This window comes from Marmota marmota, unplaced genomic scaffold (genome assembly GCF_001458135.2).
Source record: "Marmota marmota marmota unplaced genomic scaffold, marMar, whole genome shotgun sequence".
Classification (NCBI taxonomy): Eukaryota; Metazoa; Chordata; class Mammalia; order Rodentia; family Sciuridae; genus Marmota; species Marmota marmota.
The window spans coordinates 15654451-15674038 of record NW_026000240.1 but is presented as its reverse complement, the minus strand read 5'-3'; the positions used below and the strand labels follow the sequence as shown (position 1 = coordinate 15674038).

At 48.2% G+C, this 19588-nt stretch overlaps 2 long non-coding RNA genes across 2 annotated transcripts; one reads left to right on the top strand and one right to left on the bottom strand.

Annotated features, from left to right (window-relative positions):
• Positions 1 to 30: 30 nt before the first annotated feature.
• On the top strand, positions 31 to 5520 carry LOC125613639. Its single transcript, XR_007344202.1, has 2 exons — positions 31 to 460; positions 2819 to 5520. It is a non-coding gene; the product is annotated as an uncharacterized LOC125613639 (long non-coding RNA).
• Positions 5521 to 14168: 8648 nt separating this feature from the next.
• On the bottom strand, positions 14169 to 19014 carry LOC125613638. The gene is made up of 2 exons (XR_007344201.1): positions 18298 to 19014; positions 14169 to 14455 (listed from the first exon to the last, which is right to left on the bottom strand). It is a non-coding gene; the product is annotated as an uncharacterized LOC125613638 (long non-coding RNA).
• Positions 19015 to 19588: the final 574 nt, after the last annotated feature.

Below are 19588 nucleotides of genomic sequence, written 5' to 3'. Positions count from 1 at the left end.
GATGTGGTCGGGGCCTTTTGACGGCCGGCCGGCGTTGGGGGCGCAGGCCTCCCTCTGGTGAGGGCGGCTCCCGAGGGTGCCCTGTGCCCACCCTCCAACACTCGCGCCTCCTGCGCGCGCTCCTGGCCTCCTTGCGGCGCTAGCCACCCAGCCCGAGCCTCCTGGCGCCGCCTAGTCCACGCGGAAGTCCCCGAGTGACCTGGGGGAGGCCCTCCCTCCCCACGCACGCAGATTCACGAGCCCGCGCGGAGCACGAGTGACGCGTGCTCGCCGGCCCGGCACCGGCGTCCCCTCCATCCTCCTCCCGCTTCCTGTCCCCGCGCCGCCCAGCTCCTGGCCTCGCAGCCACGTCCCCTCCTGAGCCCAGGCTGCGGTGAAACCTGTTGCTGTGGCTCACGTTTCTATCCCCTCCCGCGGCCGCTGAAATGGCTCAGCGAGGCGTGCCTGTGGGAAGCCAGGGGTAAGTGTTAGAAGGGTAAGTGGCTTGGTGGTGGGGGCCGCGGTGGGTTTGGGGGCATCCAGAGACTCTCCTCCCACCTCCTGGCAAGAAGACCCGAAGGAAGGGCGAGGCTGTGTCCTGTGAGGTGCGCCTACAACATTTGATGGCTTTGCTTCCTTCAATTTCTCTGGAATCCAAGAAACCTGTGCTGGATTTTTCAGATATGCACGGGTGGTCTCAGGTTGGCAGCTCTTTTTAGGAGGGAGCATTCTTGGAGTGAAAGGTACCAGCAGTTGGAAAACTTAGCTGTTCACAGAATGCCTTTTAAGGGCTAAGAATTTCCTGTGAAGGAACCCGTCCGCCTGCAAGAACTGGAAACTAGGAAATGCCCTCCTCCCTGTGGTGATAATGAAAAAGAGCACTTAGCCCTACCACAGATTGGGAAAGTCAGCCCCTGGACTTCCAGATTCAGGCTGTTACTAATTATTCCAGTGAATTCTGTCCAGGCCTGGCATAGTGCAGATGGGGGACAGGGGATGCCTGGGATTCTTTAGCAAGGAGAGGCTGCCACCCTTACCATTCTTCTGTGCCCTTCTGGGGACTGTATATAGCAGGACTGAGCCCTGAGCCTGAAAATTCAAGCTGACCTTGTAGCTTGTCTAGAAGGAACAGTGGTATGAATAACAGGAAAAGGGGCTCTCTGGTCTGACCAGCTCTTCTGTAAAAAGCAGCTGATTGTAACTTAAAATATACTTTATGCCAACATCTGTAAACAACCTGCCTTTATAATCCAAATATGGTTTGATTTCAGGGTTGCTGCAGAGCCCCAGCTGCCTGCTTGGGTGTGGAGGTGGCCCTGAGAATGTTTAAAGAGCTAGGAACTAGAGAACTGCTCTTCTGTGCCCCTTATGACCTCACAAGGCTTAGGTCAGGAAAAGTGTCTGCTCTGTGGCAGGACACAGGGAGACCAGTAAGCATTGGTGGACTGGGGTGACAGGGAGATTCCATTTTTATGCCTTAGGCCTCCCCATCTCCCACCCACTCTCCCTCCTGGGCACCTGCTTACTCCCCTGCCATCCAGATGGTCCATGTTGTGTTCAGGAAATGCAAAATAAGGCCTAAGAAAAACATTTGGCAAGGTAAATTCACTGCCAAAAATGCATGGTATTTCAAAGCCAAATATAAATGTCTTTCAATTATCTGTATTTTCACATTATTATTTGACCAGATATTCCAGATCAGATGGGAAAGTACCCAGCTTCCCTTTCCTCTTCTCTTCATGCAAGGTGCTTGGCTAGACTACTTTCCATTCTGTTTCCAGCTTTCCATCTCCTGCCAAGAACCCACCCACTTGGGAACGGGAAGCCCTGCTAGCTCCTAGGCCCACTACAGTCTACAGCTCTGTCCAGCAGGATGGAGAGATGATTTGCAAAGTGATTGAAAGGAACATTTTCTCAAGTTAAAAGTTGAACGTCATAGGTGCCAGTCAAGTGGGAGTCACCCCAGAGCCCTCTAGTTCCTGAACTTTCCCCATCCATCACCAGGTACAGGGTCCCTCTTGAATATCCATTAGCCCCTGCCCATTCTCATGCAGCCAGAGTGGCCTTTCTAACAATGCAAATCTGCTTTCTTCTCTCCCTTGCTCCATTAAAACCCCACAGGGCTCCTTCAGGGAACTGATGCCCACCACTGCCTCCAACTTCCTTTGGCAAATTTTAACTCAGCTAAAAAGTCTCAATGTAAATGTCACTTCCTATTGGGCAGCTCCTCTGATTCCTGCCACCCCCTGGGTGATTGCTGGTCCAGTCCACTAGACTCAGGCCACTCGTATATATATAAATACATGTATCTGAAAAAAAGTTTTATGAAAATCTTATATCATAAAATCTTATTCTAATGTATTTAGAACAGAATCTAGTCATACCTCACCGTGGGGCTTTCTAACCCTTTGTGGGTCAGGGTTGTTAGGGTAAAAGATGCTCTGATTTCCACAAGGGCAGGGCTATGGTGTTTGTTGCTGAGTTTATGAACAACATTATCTAACTCATTTAATTCTCAAAAATCCCATGAGGAAGCCATTATTGTCTCCATCTACATGTGAGAAGGTCAAGGACAGTGAGGTCAAGTATCTTGCCAAAGTCAAAATGCTAGAACAGTAGGTAGTGGAGCCAGTTCTAGAAGCTGGACAGTCACTCAGCCATGCACTTCAGATCCCTGACCCTGCTGCATACAGAATTTTTCCAAGCAAAGATGTTAGGAGGCAACACCTCAGACTAGGTCTCAGCCTCCTGCCCTCCAATCTTGGGCATCTTACACCTGCAGAGAAGAAGCACTGAGGGCACCTTCCTCCTCAGCCCCACTGTGTTCCATCTCCTCCAGGGCCACCCAGCTCAGCAAGAATCAGCAGAGAGTTGATCATGTCCAGGAAGGCCCTAGAACTCCAAAGATGAAATCTCACATTGGATGAACTCTGCATTAAGTTCCCTCAAAACAAATCCTATAAGAAGGAAGCCACAGTGAGTATGGATCTTCAATAGGAAACCATCCAGACTCATCCTCAAAGGGTAGAGACAAGATGACATTCCTCAGGATCAGTGCTGTTGATAGGATTTTAAATGTGTAAGTCAGAGAGTTTGAAAAGGGAGGAATAGATCTATTTGCAAAATTCCCAAACCAATTTTGAAATCATCAGCCTTGACTCTGAGCTTCCCTGTGCTGTGGCATTTAGAGTAATAAAGACATGGCTGGCAGAGGGCTTGCGTCTCATCTTTATTGCATGAACTACATGCAGGTCATGCCACATGCAGATGCTGTGTGAGAGTGACTGGAGTGAACTGTATATAGAATGTCTGGAACCCATCCCCCATTTCTGACCCAGCCTAGGACCACAGCTTCCCATGAAAGGGGCCTGACTACTTGGCCGTGGTGTTTGGCAGATAGAATCAATGGGATGCCCTAATGGATGAAGCTAGAAAATACAGCATAAAAATGGCCCTGAATCTTTTCATCATCATCCTTATTGAAAGGCACAGTGTATCCCTCTGCTCACTCAAACCAGGGTCTTCCTGTTAGCTACCTGCAACATTTCTTCTTTAATTCTGCAGATACTGTGGCTTGATCTTCGCTATATGTGTAGATATTTTCAAGATGGAACCTAAGTATATATAATGTGGTTTTCTTCTTTCTTTCATTTGGACAGAGCTGTACTTACATAGAGAAAATTCCCTTTAAAACACATACACACCTTAAAGGTTTTGGTTCTGTAGCAAACTGTGAGATTGTATTTATTTCCTACGTTTTCCTCAATAAAACCAAAATGGTACTTAAGAGATGGCTCCAATAATCTCTTTCCCAGACCTGAAACCAGGATGCCTGGCTAGAGGAACATTCCCCCACTAAGGGAACTCACTAATAATGTGTTTGAGACCAGGATACCCCCCGGGCGCTGGGATGAGCAGCCTTTTGTGCAGCAGAGAAAAGTCAGTGCTGAGTGGGGCCTCCACATAGGGCTTCCCAGAACTAGCCTCTGCTGTGAACTACTCAACAGGACCTGCTTGGAGGGACCACCTGGCACCATCCCCATGGCTGGCAATTTCTGTGCATTGTGGTATGCACAGGGCTCCACCAGGAAGGAACCAGCTGTTCTGTTCTTAGCAGAGTCATACCTCAGATTGGAGGACAGTGACAAAACTTCAACAACACAAATGCCCTGTCTCTTCTTCCAGAAGTTTTCTGCCATCACCTTGTGCTTTCCTGAAGTTTCTAGCAGATCTTGAAAAAGCAAATGTGTAAGCACCCCTAGTTTCTTTTGGAGCTTTGTTGATGGGTATAGATTACCTAAAAGGGCTTATTTAGGAGGAGCTGGGGAGCTCATGGGTGTGTTCACTGCAGGAACATAGAAAAGTATCTGGAGCAGTAGCACAAAGCCCACATGCACAAGACCCCAGTAAAGATGAACCACCTTGGAAATTCTGGGCCTTGTGCTCCTGTGTATTGTGCTTCTTAAGAAGCACATCTTGCAAGTTGCTTTACAAAATGAGCAACTACAAAGTGAGAACTCTGCTGGTCCCTTCTTGACATCACTTTGGAAGTGTAATGAAATGGGAAATAGCTGCTGGTCTTGCCCCATGGTGCCTTGGGAAAGATGGAGGCAGTGTGGAGGGAGAGACGGTCCTCTCAAGAGATTTGGCCTGCAGTCAGGGCCACTGGCCTCATGGTAGAGGTTATTTCAACCTCAGAACCTGCTGGAATTTCATGGGCCATCACTCAGATACCTGCAGAAGCCAGAGAGATCAGAGAAGTGGACACCAGGGGTGCAGGGCCAGGTTACTGAGCTGCAGGGCAGGCGTGGAGATTCCATGTTAGAATTCAAGACACCAGGCAGCTGCCATCCCTAGTTATCCCAGCTGCCACTAGAACCCTGGGGCAGAGTTCTCATCTGTTGGAAAGCCAACACTAGAGACACCATGGGTCTTAGCATGGTGGGACTAGGGCCTGGCATCGCTACCATGCTCCGGCTCAGGCCAAAAGTGTCTCTATCCGCGTAATGCCCCCGACTCCCACCAAGGTAGGGGTCAGCAATGGCTAAATATCAACCTTGAGGAGTGGGATCCCTTATCCAGTGCTTGAGATGAGGGTTAACTAGACTTGTTACTTTTTAAGTAGAAAGATAATTGACCTAAATAAACTTTCAGAATATCACAATAAAAAATGGTTCCACCAAAGCAGTTTGTGATGAATTTTAAAAAATCACAAAGTACATAAGGGCTCTCAAAAAGTAAAAATGCCCAACTTCACTAGTAATCAAAGAATGCAATTTCAATTACAGTGAGGGGACAGTTTTCCTGTCCAGGTATTTAGAAATGACTGAAAACTGTAACACTCAGTGTCAGAACACACGTGGTCAAAGGAACACTGTTACACTGCTGCTGGGTTTATAAACTGGTTGCTTCACACTTTCTAGAATACTATTTGATAACACGTCTTAAAAATCTACATAGCTGTGCCCAGCGACCTGTTATCAGTTCTGCAAGTGTTCCTGGAGTGCCTGCTGCCTGCCGGGGGGGATGTGGTGGTGAAATTAAAAAAAACCTTGCCTCAAATGGAGCTTCAGTCAGTTGGGGAATAGACATTACAGGCAGAAAACAGAATAATTTAGATTTAAAATGTAATAAGGACCCCAAAATGGGCTGGAGTGCTGTGGAGAGAGCAGAGGTGTGACAGGGACATTGGCAGCTGAGACATCGTAGGCAGAGGGAAGGACAGAATGGAACCTTGAGGCTGGGAGAGGTCTCAGCTGGAAGGAGGCCCTGGATGGATCAGGAGGGAGTGGCAGTGTCAGACCAGGTGGGAGTGAGAGGGGTTGCCATGAAGGTCTTCATCCTGAGAGCCACACATGGGTCTCGGCAGGTCGGTGCTTGGGGACCTGCTCTGTGTGGCACGGACTGAGCTGGGCTGGAAGGACGGGCAGGGCAGGACTGGTGGGGAGAGCCCTGTTAGAAGGCAGCAGTATCTGGAAGAGGCTGCAATGGGTCTTGGGGAGGCATCTAGGAAGCAGTCACAGGACCTGGTGGCTGGGAATAGTGGTGAGGGGGACACAGGATGGGTCCACAGGCAGCCTAGTGGAAGGGTGGAGCAACCACTGAAGGGGATCTAAAAGGAAGAGGGTTGGATAGGGGAGGAGAAAGGGCAAGCAGCCTGGGAAGTTCTGGAGGGAGATGAATGCCAGCTCTGGTGGGGGAGGGATGCCAAAGCCTCGGGTGGAGTAGCATGGCTTGGAGACAAAGCAAGAGGAGGCCAAGCCTGAGGGTGCCACATCGACAGAAGCAGGTTTGTAAGGAAGATGTGGAGAGGAGGGACCCTTGCCACTTCCTGAACTCCTGGCCCACAGAGCCCACAGGGATCTAGATTCACGTAGGAGGCGCTCAGTGCAGCATTTACAATAGGACAAGTTAACGTCAACCTGAAATGTCAGAACCGGCAGGAAGATATTCAGACTCGGACATGGCATTCTATGGAATAGATGTCAATAAGATATCTTCCAAAGCTGCAACATAGAGAGGGTAGAATGTCAGGCTTACTACATGATTCACATTTTCAAAAAATTAAATGTTTATATGGCTGGGGGGAAAAAGTAGGTGGGTATTAACAGTGGTTAACTAATGGTGAGATCGCAGCTGATTTTTTCGCCTTTTTGTCTATTTGTATATTTCAGTTTCTTTGTAATAATCATAAAGTAAGTGTTAAGCATATTTATTGTACTTAAGATGCATGATTATAAAATTGGTTGAGGAATTCCTTTTTAAAAATAATTGTTCAGAAGAGCTAGAATTAATTTATATAAAGTCTGATGAATCCTTTTAGAAAACAAATCATTTTATGGTTCTGTAAATCCCCAGCTAATGTGAAGTTTTGGGTATACACTTCAGCTCGCACACTTCTACAAGACAGTTTGAGGTCCTAGTGGTCTGAAGGAGAGATTGGCAACTTATTTGTGAGGGACTTGATAGTAACTATTTTCAGCTTTGTGAATCATGCAGTCTCTGTTGCCCAGTCTTATTAATTTTTTTTAAGCAGCCCTGTGAAAGTGCAGACTCTCTTGGCTCTGAGTCCATGCAATAACAGAGAAAGACAAGAGAAGACTTCACTGGGCCCCAGTGAGACCTCTGCCCTGAAGGACAGATGTCACGCAAGGGAGCTTGGCTGCCTTTCATAAAAGCTCATGTAATGTTGGGACTGTAACCAGATGAGTCTTCAGTTAGTAGAATAATGGCAGCAGTTCACGTCTGTTTTTCATGGGAGGCAGACCAAGTGGAAAGGTGAAAGAGCAATACTTCAGAAACCGTTCGCATGTTTTTAGTGGGAAATGATCCTATGCAAATACGTCAAGGAGTTAGTATTTTTAACCTAGAAAAGTAAAAGCTAAAGAAAAGTCTTGTTGTAAAACAATCTTTTCTTATTCTATAATCTTAAGATTTCTGTTCTGAGGGAGTGTGATGGGTATATACATCTACCTGTCCAGTTGTTCATGCTGCAGACTTGAGAGCACCCTCATCTCCCCTGTTCTGGACCCCTCACCAAATGTGGTCAGTGCTGCACCCAATCCCCACCTCAGTCTCTTCTAGAGAGCCTGACATGGGTTGCTGGGTTCTGACATTCTACCTTCCCAGGCATCTGTGTGAAGAAAGGCTACTGGGCTTGATACTCGTCTCATGTACTAACATTATAGGACAGAATGCTGTTCTGTGGATTAACACCAAGCCTTGGTGACTCTTGTGAGTATCTTATAAGTTGTTCCACAGTGATCTGATACTCAAAGACACCCATAGGGATAAACAGGTGGAAGAGGTTTAGCTTTCAATTAAGACTTCGATGCAGAATCATAGCTGGCATTATTAGCACTAGTGAGTGGAGATAGTTGCATGTACAATACTGTTGGTGTTGCTAATTGTATCTGATCACATTTTTAAATCATGCTAATAACTAATAACCTATAAGTAATCTCCTGTTATAAGACCTTTCCATTTTATTAGGCTGTAATGGGTTCACTGGTGCTTAATATGATGTGAATATTTGCTGACTCCAAAGAATACCTTTATTAGAATATGCATATGTGTTCAATTTATCGTCTCAATTACACTTACATTAAACCTTCAAATTAAGTTTGTAAAAGCAGGTGATATGTAAGCTGCAGAGCCTGTGGGTTGCGACCTCTAGTTCTGTTACCTTCAAGAATGAGCACTCTGTGAAGCAGAGGGTTCTCCTGTCAAGAATGAGTGCCCCCAGCAACTTGGAGCTGAGGCAGGAGGGTGGCAGGTTCAATGCCAGCCTCACCAACTTAGCGAGGCCCTAAACGACTTAGCAAGACCCTGTCTCAAAACAAAGAATGAGTACTCCGTGAACCAAGGGTGCGCCTGCCTCCCTGGGAGATGCTGCCCAGCACCCTGCAGTGCCACTGAGCCCAGGCAGGGAAGGAGCTGCAAGCAGGAGGGACACAAATCTCCTACAAGGGCCAGCAATTTCCCCAACTCCATCTAAAATGGTTCCCTCTTACTGTTTTTTTACTATAGAAGTAAGAAATTAGGCCCTCCGTGTATTTTTCCAATAAAATACACTTTGCTCAAGTTACTCATAATCTTTTCCCACTGGCAAATCTATTATAAAAAATAAAGTCGACTACTGTTTGGTTTGAGAATCAAGAAATGGAATGCCTAGCGTTCAGTTAGCCCTTGTTTGTAAATAATTATCCGATAACAGAGACTTTCCCCTTCTTGTGGAGAGTAGATTCAAAACAAAACAGAAATCTGTCCCTAGGTTGCCTATACAAAGTACCTCCGTTTAGAACCTTGAAGGCCTCCATTTCCTAGGACTTCTTTTGAATTGGCTTTGGTGAGTTGAAGCCACACTGCTCAACCTGGTGTGGGTACAACCACCCACCCCTTTCCCTGGTGCCTTAAGCATCCAGCACAGTGGGTGGATCCGGATGGCGCATGGGGCCAGGAGACAGGACTAGGCCAGGGCGATCAGGCCAAGCCGTGAGCACTCGGAACCCTGCCTGGGATTTGCCACATTATATTCCACCTCTCCTCCTACTTAGATAAATTTTTTTTAATTAACTCATTTTTAAATCAAATTCATTCAAAAAGACTTTTATCACTATTATTAATGGAACACAAGTATCGTGTGCTAAAGTAACTGTGGTATACGTAGACTGTTTTTCATCAATTATAAGACACATTTAAGCTTAGTATTTCTGAAATTGGGGCTTGTCTTATGATCAGTGGTCTCTGACAATTACAGTTGACTATGTTCCTTTTCTCTCCAGTGGTGGGGATCAACCCAGGCCCAGCTCATGCTAGGCAAGTGCTCTGCCACTGAGCAAGGCACAGCTAGTTTATGGCACATTAAACAGTGATGTGTTTTACATGTCAATACATATTAAGATTGATGAAATATAATTGGTTTTATAAAAGAATAGTATTAAACTTTAAAAAACAAAAAGTTAAAATAGCCGATGGAAAATGGAATCCAATGCACTGACATACACTGTGTATCTAAAGATGAGTTTCTTACTGATGGGACGAGCTTTTGCTCAGGGATAGCTGCATATTTTACTGTGCAGTTTCAGACAAAGATCAGGATCCATATTAGCGGGCTTATCTGTCTGTTTTCATGTTAACCATATTAAAACCCCAAACTCATGACGTGGTTGGACGGGGTTCTGGGTTCTGGCAGCCTCGCCCGTCTTTGCCTCCTCTGCCCTCCTCAACCACCTGCCACCTGGCTCCAGCAGGGGCCCACTGCTCCTGTCTATGCCTAGCACTGCAACCAGGCCACCAGAAAAGGCCCTCATGCAGGGAGCTACCACCTCAAGGAAAGTGTTCACTCATTCGTTCTCTGCTCATTTGGCCACTAATCCACCCAAACACCTACTATGTACAGGCACAGGATTGGGTTCAGGGGAGATTGAAAGAGGCCAAGAGCTTGTGGCCTAGAAGGGACCAGAGGGTGCCAGTGATCACAGGGGTTCAGAGTCCTAGGGCGGCATGGCCAAGAGTGCTGGCAAAGCAACCTGGGGGCAGCTCAGCAGCCTTCCAGAGGACTGTCACTTGGATCCATCCTGAGGGCTCAGCAAACGTCGCTGGAGCCCCCAGAGGCTGGAGGACAGAAGGACCAGGGGTCTGAGGAGCCATATGCTCTAAAGCTTGGAGATCAAAGAAAGCCTCGTTTGATGCCTGCAAGTGAAATAAGTTTCATGTCCCTGAGAGGAGTGAACACTGGGGATGTCAGCATAGAGGGTGGGACGGTGAGAAAGTAGGCTGGGAGAAGGACATGCAGCTTCCGTGTGAACTTGAAGTTGAAAGACCCAAGGGATTTCAGGACAGGAATGGCTGGATTGTATACAGTTGATGTGTTTGATGGTGTGAAAAAACACACCTGAAGGCCTCAGCCACAGCACTCAAATCTTTGGTGCATGTGGATCTGTGTCATTTTAGAAATTATTTTGTGAGAATCGGGGGGACAATAAGAGTGTGCAGATCTTTAGTGGGGACAGACCCCACTCAGGCCGTGTAATCTCCCTGGAGAACTGGAGTGTGCAAAAGGGAAGCACATGCAAAACCTCACAAGGAACGCGAGGAGGGCCAGGCCACCAGGTTAGACAGACCAGCGAGTGACAGTGGCAGGGGTGGAGGACTTCCCCTCCAGGAATCCTCAGGGAATTCAGACAGCAGCTTTACACCCACATCTACAATCCTGCCTTTAAGAAGCAGTCTCTACTTTTAACTTTCTTTTATCCTGGCGACACTTAAAAAGCCTTTGTATGATCACACAGTCCACAGAACCTCCAGGTACCTGCCACCAGCCCCTGGCAGCCTTACTTCACCCATGATCTCCTTTTTCCCTTGCCTCACTGAATTGCTTTGAAGAAATTCCCAATTACCATACAATTTCAAGACAATGATCTTTGTCCTCCTCAGTCCAAACCTGTCAGCACCAACGGCATTGGCACGCCTCACACTGAGGCTGATTATGAAACCACTCGAAATTAACAAATGCTGGGGTGAAGGCTACTTTCTAATAAAGAGAAATAAAAATAAAAAAATGTTAACATGATCATGAGTCGTTTGCGGAAAGAGAATATGGAATAATTTTATAAATTATGCTAATGTAGTCAACAAGATCACTAATAAACTCCTACAGCGTGAATTAAATTAAGATGGTTAAACACATAAGCAGGAAATAAAAGGAAAGTCAACTTGAAAAATGTGTAAACTAAAACTTCAGAGAAATAAGCCAGAAAGAAACCCCTGACAGCAGGAGGCCTGGGCAGAGGGGGGCATTTCAAGGTGTTGTTTTCACCAGTGTCACTCTCTGGAGGAGTGTCCACTCCTGAATGTCTCAGGAGTTCATCACTGTGAGCCACCAAGGTGTACATATGTCCACATCATGTACTTGCGCGCTGTGTACCCATGAAGGGACGATTGGGTTGGTCTTGCTTTCTGGTAGGCTTCTTAGTCTTCACCTTCTTAATGTGAGAGGACATTTCACATGTTTTAATGTCCTGTTTCTATTCCAGATTCAGAAAATGACCAAGAAGTGCAACTACCCTTAGGGAAGGACTGGCACCCTGCTCAGCACAAGGCTGAGGGGGAGGGACCGCTGGACCCATGCAAGGGAGCTCGGGGATCCTCTCAGTTTCAGCAGCTGAGAGTCAGTCTAGGGGTTGCTGCTGTCATTGACCTGGTTCTGGTCTGGTGGTCTCATGGACCCTCCCCACCCAGGATGGCACCAGGACAACTCCAGCGGACCTGCCTAAACTCTTGGTACTTGCTACTCACAGTGCATGAGGGGCTTAGAGAATGGAAGGTGAGCCAGGCAGGGAGGAGAGTGGAGATGCCAGCTGTCTGCCTCGTGCACAATAGTCCTTAGGGGTTGCCATGGGGGACCCCACACTTTGGGGCAGTGTCTTCCATGCAGCCACGCTGTAATCACCAGCATGCACTCAGTAGAGGGCTGAGTAAGGAAGAGGCTTTTTTCCCCCCTGGAGGCTACCATTGCTCTGGCATAGTCCTCCCTGACTTCTCTACGACTCAAACACTGGCCACTGTCCTCAAGTCCTGCCCCTATACCTGTCACAGCCCCTCGAATCCCAGCCCCAGGAGCAGGACCAGGATGGGGTCTCCCAGCCCCTCCATCTCAGCACCACACTAGCAAGGCCAGACAGACCAGGTGCCCCCACGGGACCTTCCCCAAGGCCTTTAGCAGTTCTAACTGTGAGGCCAAGGTAGTTACAGGCTTCAGATAAGAGAAAGGAGCCAAGCTTATGCCAATGAGAGAAGCCTCAGACTTCCTGGGGTAGAGTTTTTCCTAGGAAGAGCTAAAGAGGCATGAAGTCGTGGAGCAAGGGGTCTGGAAACTGCTACTCAGCGATTTTATGTTAGCTCTCTGTAAACACAAGACACATCACGAAGGCTAGAAAAATGGTAGTATTTCTAAAATCTTATGAAACCAGGGCATCTCAGCAGAGCCATAGGGCATTAGACAGATGCTGGCTCAGAGTTATCGTTATAATACCTGAAACTCGCTTCTGTCTCTCTAATTCTAAGAAGTCCAGGGTCTTAAGGGTGGAATCCATGGCTCTAAGCCAGAGCCGCTCTGGGGCTTTGAACTGACTGGCTGGGCTCACTCTTCCCTCTGCTTACCTCTTCCCATCCTCTCATCTGAGAGCAAGGCTTTGTTGAACATCTAATAAGTACATTGCTCAGCCCAGCAGGGTCAAAGAAACAGAACCATGACAGTGCTGGTCTCAACCCTGAGCAGACTTGAGAGGTCCAGAAGAGGGGTGTAAGGTCAGAAGAAGCCATGGTGTTCTAAGAGTGGACGGGCAGTGGCAGTGGCTGTGTAGAAAGCTGTCAGCTCAGAGGGGTGGCGGGCAAGGTGGATGGTTTGGGCAGGTTTGCAAGAGTCTTTAGGGGAACTGTAAAGATCTAGAGTGGAATTACAAATCAGCCTCAGGGTGACTTGGGCTGAGCAAACTTTTCATGCACTCCGTCTTTCTGACCCATGAAGGTGACCTTGTCCAAAGTTTGCATGGCTAGTTAGTAGGTAAGACAAGATTTCTTGATGAAAACTGTTGTTTTTTCCTTGCTAACACACAATCCTGGCTCCCACTTCATGTTCAATGTGAGGTGGACTGCTCTTAGAGGCCGTGGCTGGGCCCAGAGAGGAAAGCTCATCACCATCCCCTGGGGTTTACAGCAAAGGAGGCCAAATGATGTTCTAATTCTGGAGCTTGCCTGTGTAGATGGGTGATGGGCTTAAGCTAAAGAAGCTTTAACTTGGGAGAGGGTGGCCCTTCTCCTTTCTGTTTCCCTTCCTCAGTTTTATCCAGAAATGGGAAAGCAGGGAATGGATTGGTGAAGACCTGGTTTCACTCACTCAGGTGAAGACTGTGGCTTAGTCCCTGTGACATCTACCTCAGCTCTCAGGGTACAAGATTCTGGGGGGGAAGACCCATGTCCTGATGGCAGAGGCTCGCTGTTGTGGCAGCTGGGTGTGGCCGACGATTTGCAAAGACCATTTTTTAACCCATGTACTTCTCCAGCAGCTGCCCACTGTGGAAGGTTCACCTGAGCTTCTCACCTGGCCCTCGAGGCCCTTCAGGACTTCTCAGTAGAGACACGCTTTGCAGGATACTGCCAACAGGACGAAGCCTCTTGGGAGTCCGTACCTCCAGGCAGCACCAGAGGCTGAGCCTCCCTGACCACCAGCAGCCGGCAGTACTCTGTGATCAGATACCAGGGGCACCTCTGCAGAGGTGGAGCCCATTGCCCCAGAGAAACTCCACCAGCCTGCCCAATCTGGCCACCGCCTGCCTTGGTCCTCAGGACCTACGCACTGCCAGTTTCTCTGCTTTGGCGAGATTGATCCCCCACATCTGCCCATGCGGCTTTTCTCCTATTCAGAGTTGCCTCCTCAGAGAGGCCTTCCCTGTACACCCCACCTAAAATAGGTGCACATGTGCGCGCGCACACACACACACACACACACAGCCTCTCTCTATGCACAATTACATTTGCACAATCTCCCCTGTTTCCTTACCTCCTCTCTGCTCTAGAATGTAAGTTCCATGAGAACGATGTTTTATTTTCTGCTGTATCCTCAGTGTCTACAGATACATCTTTATAAATATTTGTTGACTGAGTAAAATAGAGGCCACTGTTGTATGTCATTTTACCACATTTATCACAAATGCAAAGAAGCAGTGAAAGACTTGTCAGCAGCAAGGCCACACTGCATACCAAACGCCATCACCTCCTTGTTGAGTCACAGTGATCACTTCTGTGTGACAGATGGTCACACCGAAAGACACAGGGTACCACAGACCGTCCTGAACACAATCCCCGTGTCTCCACTTCAGGGCAGTGCCCACATGGGCTGCCCTGCGCAGGCCCTGCATCTCCTTTGCTTTCCAGTTGTTCTGCCTTCTCAAGGCCAGGCCCCAAGCAGACTCACCTTCAAAGAAAGGGAGGGAGAGGAAGCAAGTTGCATTGTTTCCCACGGGAGGAATTTGAATATACATTTCTCCTGATTCTAGGTCCTAACAGAACTGATCCAGAAGCATCAGAAGGGAGGGACACCTTTGGGGTCGGGACAGTGGGTACAAGGCACAGGCATAGCTCAGCATTCCAGAACCCCCTCTAGCCAAGCCCCTTCCACCTGGGACTCCCAGTCCAATGCTCCAGGAAGCTGCTGCTACACAGCTGGCATCCACAGACAACCTGACATTTTACTTTCCAGCCTTGGAATAATGGGAAAAGCCAAAGCTTTCGGGATAAGTGTGAGTTTGAGTACCACATCTTCCTCTTGTCACTGGGAGAGGTCTTTGTTTCATGATCCAAACATGTAGTTCTACTAGGTGACAGATAATGTGTGTGTGGTACTTAGGTTCATGGGATCAGCACACGCAAACAGAAGCGTGCCCCTCTGGGGAGGAGAGGGCCATACTTTCCCCCAAGGGTGGAGGACATGTTACCTTGGAGGTGAGAGGTATTGTGGCTCTCAGGCCACCTACCTGCCTACTAGTCAGGAACTGCAAATATTCAGGTCCCACCTAGAACCTTAGATGAGAACTGGGATGGGGCCCTGTGACCTGTTTTCAGGGAACACAGGGCTCTCTGGGCTGGGAATATCTGTAATAGGGAGAAGGAGGCTGAGGTCAGGGGAGAAGGTTAGCTGTCTTCTGGCTAGTGCAGGACCCCAGGCACTGCCCTCAGAGGCCCCATGGGTACCCCTTTACCATAGGCTGGATACCAACCTGTCACAAACAGACCAGGGCATATCAGGAGGGCGTGGGCTTCAGTTGCAGGGCAAGGTGTGGGAGAGTCTCCCTGCAGCCCCGGAGCCCCTGGACCACAGACTGGACTTGAGTCTGTTTCCCTAAGGAGTGAGGACCAGCCTGTTCTTGCGTGATTCAAGAAGGCAGAGGCTGGCTCAGCTCCTGAAGCTTCCCTGGCTTCAGGGTGGCTTCCTGAGTGGCCGAGATGGACAGGTGAGGGCTGGGGCAAGGGGGAGCAGGTGTGTCTGAGAGTCACTTCAAACCCACCAGGATCTCTCCACTCCACCTCTTGCCTGGGCAGTATTGGCTTCTCCTCTGCCTGTTAACCAGAGTCAGAAGCATGTCCCATGGGGTTAAAAGTTTTAAAATATTTGTAAAGGCTATAATCCAAAGCCCTGTGAGATTCAGCAGCTTTTAAACCACATTTCATGTGTTGGCGGTTTCTAGTTAACCCCACAGCAGAGCCCCGGCACCTACTTCTCTTGGGTTTTGTCTAGAAACTTGCATTTTTATTAACAATTGAATTTGCACAGCCCTGGACACAGGCTCATACTTGCAGATGGTATTAGTGTGCACCCAAGTTCCAGGGCTAGTGCTGTCTCAGGAAGGTGCACAGATTTTGCTAGAAACTATCAGGCACTCACACCCTACATGATCATAGAGCATCTGTCCTCGATGTTTCCTGCCTTCCCCACCATGGGCATAGATGATAGCATCCCACCTTGTAGACTGAGGCACAGACACATAAAGGAGCTAACTCAGAGTCTCGGAGCTACTCAGGTGGCCAAACACAGGCTCTGACTGTGGATCCCTAACAGACCATGTGGGTCTACCATCGGCAGATGACTGGGGCCACCCGCCCTTGCTGAAGCTGGGAAGGCTGCACTGGGCAATGTGCTACCTATCATGAACACTGCTACTGCTGCCCTGGAGTTCACCACTGCCTCCCAAAGCTGGAGGGGGACTGTTTTGAGTTTAAGTTCATCATGCACAGACCAAGTAAGGCAATCCTGCTCTTAAAGGGGCCTGAACAATGCAAAGGGTGAAAGTAGCAGTCGTCTTCTTACAGACAGCTGTGAACACGTTAGGAGACTTCTAGAAACTAGCTGTTGTTTACCATGGAACATCTGTAAGAGCCATCTTATAGTAACAAAATTGTTCCCTTGAGATGCTCCCTAGACTGACTTTAGGAGTAGACCACTTTACAGAGATGCCAAGATTTTCTTCCATTGTTCTTCAAGTGCATAGAACTTTTGAAGTGGGGTGGCAAGAAGAGGATCGACCAACCCTGGCTCTGAAGATGTGTCACCAAGTTGGCTTCCACTTTCAAACTCACCTCCTCCACCAAGGAACAACACGGTTCCCCATATCATAGTAACAAACACAAGTGCCATTTCCAGAGCTCCTGCTGTATCGGAGTCTCCTCTGATCCTGATAACCTTGCTAACTGTTTACTGTCTTACAAGTGAGCACACAGATGCAGGCTGGGTGAAGTGACTTATCCAAAGTTCTGGAATAAGTGCAGGGACCTGAAATGTAGCCCAGATCTGCTCAGCTGATCTTGGCACTCCTGGTCTTTTACCTTATTGCAAAGCCCCTCTCAAAGGTCCACACCATTAGGAACCAGGGCTTCATTAAATGAAGGCCTGGCGGTGGTGACAGGGATCACACTGGGCAGGGGCTGTTTGTTTTGTTTTAAATACCTAGTTAGTTGACAAAAGATTAGAGTGTGTTAAAAGTTTTCTAGGATCTTGCTCTCGTGGGCTGCATTCATGTTGAAAGCAGGATATTGGCCACTGCTTTCTTTAACTAGATTGATATAAAATGAAGCAGTCACCCACGCGCTGTGTCCTGGACACGAAGTTGACTCTGCTGGGGCACTGGTGTTTCTGAGTGGATAAAGTTCAAGCAGAGTCCTATATGATTTTGGAGTCAAGAACAAACCTTCTTATTCAGCAAGAAGAAATCCCCACCATGATCACCCATCAGCAGGGAGAAGTGAGACACTCTAGCAAATCCCTGTTGATAAAACAAAAATCTCTGTTCAAGAACATTCTGTCTTTACAAAACACAAGTGCAGCCAGCACTCGTAACACTCATTTGTTAATAATAAAGAGAATTCTTCAGTGACTACTGAGATGAATGAATATTTTTTAAAAAGCATGGAGTATGTAAAGAATTTTAATCCGGCCTCTGTTTCATCCCCCCACACAAGGACTATCCAGACACCAGTGGCCTCTGAATGATGAATGGCCCCAGACTCTGCTAGGAGGGGGAATGACCCAAGCCCGCTAATGCAGCATCTCTTTATAGCTTCCCTGGTGGACTTCTTTCTTGGCTGGCTGATGAAAGGGCTTTGGATAGGACGTAAAATGACCGTCCAGTTTCTCCTCTTACACCACACCACCTCTTTTTTTTTTTTCTAACAATGAAATCCCAGCCTCAGCTGTATACCTCTTAGTCTGTCATAGACACTTGCTTCTGCTAGCAAATCCTTTGCTGTTAAGAAGTTCCATTAGTTAATTTTACATTAGTATCTTAAGAAGCTCTCGGTCATGGGCAAGAATACCAGGAAGTTGAATTAGTAAATGATGGAGCCATAATCAGCTTAAAGAGACGTCTTCCAGCCCCCTGCTAGAGGATACCACAGAGTTTCTAAGCTTAGAAAATCTCTTCTCTGCACGTGGTACCTCAGGGATAACCAGAGATGCTTCTCCATAACTGCAGTCCTACTCTCTCAGCCTACTGCAATGCTGCGCTCATGCACACACACACAAACACACACACACACACACACACACACACACCAAGCCCTGCTAGCCAGTGGCTACCAGCTAGGCAGCAGGCTGCAGGGGGTTAAGGCTGTAGACTTCCAGGCTTGTACTTTCTCCTCTGCAGTGAGTCCTGCAGCTGGCTCCCACGGAGCATTCAGCTCTTGCAGAAGCTGTATTTCCTCCCAGCAATCTTTGTTTCAAACTTGCCTTTCACGGGGTAATATAGCTCAAGATTCCAAACTTACCCATCACAGCATTGCCCAGACTCTGTCCCTTTTCCTGCTGGATCTGTTGCCCCTGCGGGGTCCTGGAGTACCTTGGCCTTCTTAACCTTGCTGCTGCTGCTGCCCTTGGGGAGCTGGACGCATCCTCATTGACTGGGCTGCGTGGCTGCACATTTCCCTAGCAACCTCATTTTCCCTTCAACTCAAACTTCTCCGAACAACACATCTCAGCCTCTGGAATTCTCTGGCCCTTCGGTATGGCACCTCCAGCCTACTATGAGAGTGCCACAGAGGGCAGATTGGGGAGACAAGGTCTGGGAACTCACCTGCAGAGCAGCAAGGCTCCGACAGGGAGGGGCTGCCTGCAAACTTCCCAGGGACTGTCTGCAGCCCAGTCCCCTGGCCTTAAAGGGGCAGGGCACTTTTTTCACCATATAAGGAAGACAGTTGACCTGTCGGCCTGGGAACCTGTCTGCAAGGCAGCTCCTTCTTCTGAAGTCCAAGTTCCTGGGGGTATCTGAGGATCTGCATGGGTAGGCAGTTAAGACTCCTGGATGAGGCACAAGAATGAGGTTGGCAGGCCATCTTTAAGGCCAGAAGGCCCTCACATGGAGTTCTTCTCCTTAGAAGGGCTTCTGGCAACAGGAAGCCTACCTTAATTTACAGGAAGAGTGTCTGCTTCTGTTTCAGTTTTGGCTCCCTGCAGACCAATAACCCTGCTCACCTCAAGAAGGTGAGGCAATGTGACTCCTCTCCTGAAAGGGAAGAAGGACTGTTCAGAAACCAGTGATCTCTGAATGATAAATGGCCCCAGACTGCTAGGAGGGGGAAATGACCCTTCTGGGGTGAGGTTCTGACTGCTTAAAACACTTTAGCTGCAGGGTGTGGGAGGCTGAGGCAAGAGGATTGCAAATTCCAGGCCAGCCTCAGCAACTTAGCAACATAATTTTCTGTCTCAAAATAAGAAATAAAAAAGGGCTGGGGATATAACTCAGTGGTAGGGCATGCCTGGGTTCAATCTCCAGTACCCGCCACCCCCCAAAAGACATATTAACCCTGCCCCCTGAGCATGAGATGGCCCTTCCTCTTAGCCCTTGCTAAGCAAAAGAGCTCACAGTCCAGGACTGAGGCCCCAGGGCACCTCCATTTTCCCATCCCTGAGTACCTCTCTGGCTCTTTTGGCTCAAGCCCTTACAGCTGCAGAGAGGAGAACCTGTTTCAGCAAGAGGTAGCATTCCTGGGGCTGATATGTAGGCACAAGCTGTCGTACTCATTTGGGGTGATTAAAAGCAATTATATAGAATGCTGGATT